Source organism: Montipora foliosa, chromosome 2 (assembly GCF_036669935.1).
Source record: "Montipora foliosa isolate CH-2021 chromosome 2, ASM3666993v2, whole genome shotgun sequence".
Taxonomy (NCBI): domain Eukaryota; kingdom Metazoa; phylum Cnidaria; class Anthozoa; order Scleractinia; family Acroporidae; genus Montipora; species Montipora foliosa.
In genome coordinates this window covers 3,909,323-3,913,996 of record NC_090870.1, presented here as the reverse complement: position 1 = coordinate 3,913,996, position 4,674 = coordinate 3,909,323, and positions in this window count along the sequence as shown.

The window sequence follows — 4,674 nt, the reverse complement described above, 5'->3', positions numbered from 1 at the left end:
ATCTGTCATATGGTAAGCACTGGAGTCGCAGATTACAAAGTGTGCGCATGCGCACTGCTAAAGGTAACGTACATACAGGCATAAGCTTTAATTCATCTCGAATTTTCGAATAACTACAGGAGCTAATATCTTCGAGACATTACATTAACATAGCATATACAGATACCTACTAAATACATAATATTTAAAGATATATTCATTAAAAAGAAAAGCCGCTGTACAAAATGCGGCCCTGGATTCTCTTTTAAAACCAGTAAACTCATAGGTACGGATAAAATCAGGTAGCGCATTTCGCAACTTAGCTGATACGTAAGAGAAAAGAGAACTAAGACCATAACTGGCTGTTCCAGGTTTATTGAGGGACAGAATGTAATTACCGCGAAGATCATGCATAAGAACTTCAAAGGGGACGGGAGAGAAAACGTATCTTTCATATAAGCAAAAAAAACCCTTGAAAAATAAACAACAACAACAACATTCTTTTCTACAGAAATATGAGGAAATCTTGCATGCCCTTATTGCAAAGAGATGTAGAGTTTGACTTTAGTAATCTGCCAACATAAATCTCAGTATTCTGCCAAATACATTATACCGTGCCTTTGACAAGATATTAGGAAAGGCCAGATTTTTTGCTACCAGCATGAGACCAAAACAAGCACTTATTTGTGGCCAATTCTCTACGATAAAAACTTGTTCAAAAATCAAAAGTCTACGTTAACAGTACACACCAGGGCTACTCCTTAGTATCTGGCTAGAAATTTCCTTCTCTTTTTTTCCTCCGGCCGCGCGCCAGTCTCGTGCTTCTCAAGTTGCTTGGCTCATGCCCAAAAAGAATTCTGGGTAATCCTGCCATTCCATGACAAGGGAAGATGCCCGATTCTCATTTCATAGAGCCAGAAAATTTGAGCATGCGCGGACGGAATGTTTGAACAAGAGAGAAAAACGCAGTACCTCCAGACACCGGCGCTGGAGCGTCGTACCAAACGGGTCATCCCGGGATTTCGGCCCGTGCGATCGCTTTTGGACGCAGTTGGCCCTTCGCTGCTTTCTGCTACCGACCTTGCCTCCCGGTACGGCATTGAGGGAGGGATATGTCGGCCCCTAAACCATATGAGACAAATCCCACGCCTACTCACAGCTCCAAACCGCCCTTGTCAATTTAGCGTAAGAATTCGTTTGCTTATATATTGAAGAGAAAATTCATTTTATCTGTCATATGGTAAGCACTGGAGTCGCAGATTACAAAGTGTGCGCATGCGCACTGCTAAAGGTAACGTACATATAGGCATAAGCTTTAATTCATCTCGAATTTTCGAATAACTACAGGAGCTAATATCTTCGAGACATTACATTAACATAGCATATACAGATACCTACTAAATACATAATATTTAAAGATATATTCATTAAAAAGAAAAGCCGCTGTACAAAATGCGGCCCTGGATTCTCTTTTAAAACCAGTAAACTCATAGGTACGGATAAAATCAGGTAGCGCATTTCGCAACTTAGCTGATACGTAAGAGAAAAGAGAACTAAGACCATAACTGGCTGTTCCAGGTTTATTGAGGGACAGAATGTAATTACCGCGAAGATCATGCATAAGAACTTCAAAGGGGACGGGAGAGAAAACGTATCTTTCATATAAGCAAAAAAAACCCTTGAAAAATAAACAACAACAACAACATTCTTTTCTACAGAAATATGAGGAAATCTTGCATGCCCTTATTGCAAAGAGATGTAGAGTTTGACTTTAGTAATCTGCCAACATAAATCTCAGTATTCTGCCAAATACATTATACCGTGCCTTTGACAAGATATTAGGAAAGGCCAGATTTTTTGCTACCAGCATGAGACCAAAACAAGCACTTATTTGTGGCCAATTCTCTACGATAAAAACTTGTTCAAAAATCAAAAGTCTACGTTAACAGTACACACCAGGGCTACTCCTTAGTATCTGGCTAGAAATTTCCTTCTCTTTTTTTCCTCCGGCCGCGCGCCAGTCTCGTGCTTCTCAAGTTGCCTGGCTCATGCCCAAAAAGAATTCTGGGTAATCCTGCCATTCCATGACAAGGGAAGATGCCCGATTCTCATTTCATAGAGCCAGAAAATTTGAGCATGCGCGGACGGAATGTTTGAACAAGAGAGAAAAACGCAGTACCTCCAGACACCGGCGCTGGAGCGTCGTACCAAACGAGTCATCCCGGGATTTCGGCCCGTGCGATCGCTTTTGGACGCAGTTGGCCCTTCGCTGCTTTCTGCTACCGACCTTGCCTCCCGGTACGGCATTGAGGGAGGGATATGTCGGCCCCTAAACCATATGAGACAAATCCCACGCCTACTCACAGCTCCAAACCGCCCTTGTCAATTTAGCGTAAGAATTCGTTTGCTTATATATTGAAGAGAAAATTCATTTTATCTGTCATATGGTAAGCACTGGAGTCGCAGATTACAAAGTGTGCGCATGCGCACTGCTAAAGGTAACGTACATACAGGCATAAGCTTTAATTCATCTCGAATTTTCGAATAACTACAGGAGCTAATATCTTCGAGACATTACATTAACATAGCATATACAGATACCTACTAAATACATAATATTTAAAGATATATTCATTAAAAAGAAAAGCCGCTGTACAAAATGCGGCCCTGGATTCTCTTTTAAAACCAGTAAACTCATAGGTACGGATAAAATCAGGTAGCGCATTTCGCAACTTAGCTGATACGTAAGAGAAAAGAGAACTAAGACCATAACTGGCTGTTCCAGGTTTATTGAGGGACAGAATGTAATTACCGCGAAGATCATGCATAAGAACTTCAAAGGGGACGGGAGAGAAAACGTATCTTTCATATAAGCAAAAAAAACCCTTGAAAAATAAACAACAACAACAACATTCTTTTCTACAGAAATATGAGGAAATCTTGCATGCCCTTATTGCAAAGAGATGTAGAGTTTGACTTTAGTAATCTGCCAACATAAATCTCAGTATTCTGCCAAATACATTATACCGTGCCTTTGACAAGATATTAGGAAAGGCCAGATTTTTTGCTACCAGCATGAGACCAAAACAAGCACTTATTTGTGGCCAATTCTCTACGATAAAAACTTGTTCAAAAATCAAAAGTCTACGTTAACAGTACACACCAGGGCTACTCCTTAGTATCTGGCTAGAAATTTCCTTCTCTTTTTTTCCTCCGGCCGCGCGCCAGTCTCGTGCTTCTCAAGTTGCCTGGCTCATGCCCAAAAAGAATTTTGGGTAATCCTGCCATTCCATGACAAGGGAAGATGCCCGATTCTCATTTCATAGAGCCAGAAAATTTGCGCATGCGCGGACGGAATGTTTGAACAAGAGAGAAAAACGCAGTACCTCCAGACACCGGCGCTGGAGCGTCGTACCAACCGAGTCATCCCGGGATTTCGGCCCGTGCGATCGCTTTTGGACGCAGTTGGCCCTTCGCTGCTTTCTGCTACCGACCTTGCCTCCCGGTACGGCATTGAGGGAGGGATATGTCGGCCCCTAAACCATATGAGACAAATCCCACGCCTACTCACAGCTCCAAACCGCCCTTGTCAATTTAGCGTAAGAATTCGTTTGCTTATATATTGAAGAGAAAATTCATTTTATCTGTCATATGGTAAGCACTGGAGTCGCAGATTACAAAGTGTGCGCATGCGCACTGCTAAAGGTAACGTACATACAGGCATAAGCTTTAATTCATCTCGAATTTTCGAATAACTACAGGAGCTAATATCTTCGAGACATTACATTAACATAGCATATACAGATACCTACTAAATACATAATATTTAAAGATATATTCATTAAAAAGAAAAGCCGCTGTACAAAATGCGGCCCTGGATTCTCTTTTAAAACCAGTAAACTCATAGGTACGGATAAAATCAGGTAGCGCATTTCGCAACTTAGCTGATACGTAAGAGAAAAGAGAACTAAGACCATAACTGGCTGTTCCAGGTTTATTGAGGGACAGAATGTAATTACCGCGAAGATCATGCATAAGAACTTCAAAGGGGACGGGAGAGAAAACGTATCTTTCATATAAGCAAAAAAAACCCTTGAAAAATAAACAACAACAACAACATTCTTTTCTACAGAAATATGAGGAAATCTTGCATGCCCTTATTGCAAAGAGATGTAGAGTTTGACTTTAGTAATCTGCCAACATAAATCTCAGTATTCTGCCAAATACATTATACCGTGCCTTTGACAAGATATTAGGAAAGGCCAGATTTTTTGCTACCAGCATGAGACCAAAACAAGCACTTATTTGTGGCCAATTCTCTACGATAAAAACTTGTTCAAAAATCAAAAGTCTACGTTAACAGTACACACCAGGGCTACTCCTTAGTATCTGGCTAGAAATTTCCTTCTCTTTTTTTCCTCCGGCCGCGCGCCAGTCTCGTGCTTCTCAAGTTGCCTGGCTCATGCCCAAAAAGAATTCTGGGTAATCCTGCCATTCCATGACAAGGGAAGATGCCCGATTCTCATTTCATAGAGCCAGAAAATTTGAGCATGCGCGGACGGAATGTTTGAACAAGAGAGAAAAACGCAGTACCTCCAGACACCGGCGCTGGAGCGTCGTACCAAACGAGTCATCCCGGGATTTCGGCCCGTGCGATCGCTTTTGGACGCAGTTGGCCCTTCGCTGCTTTCTGCT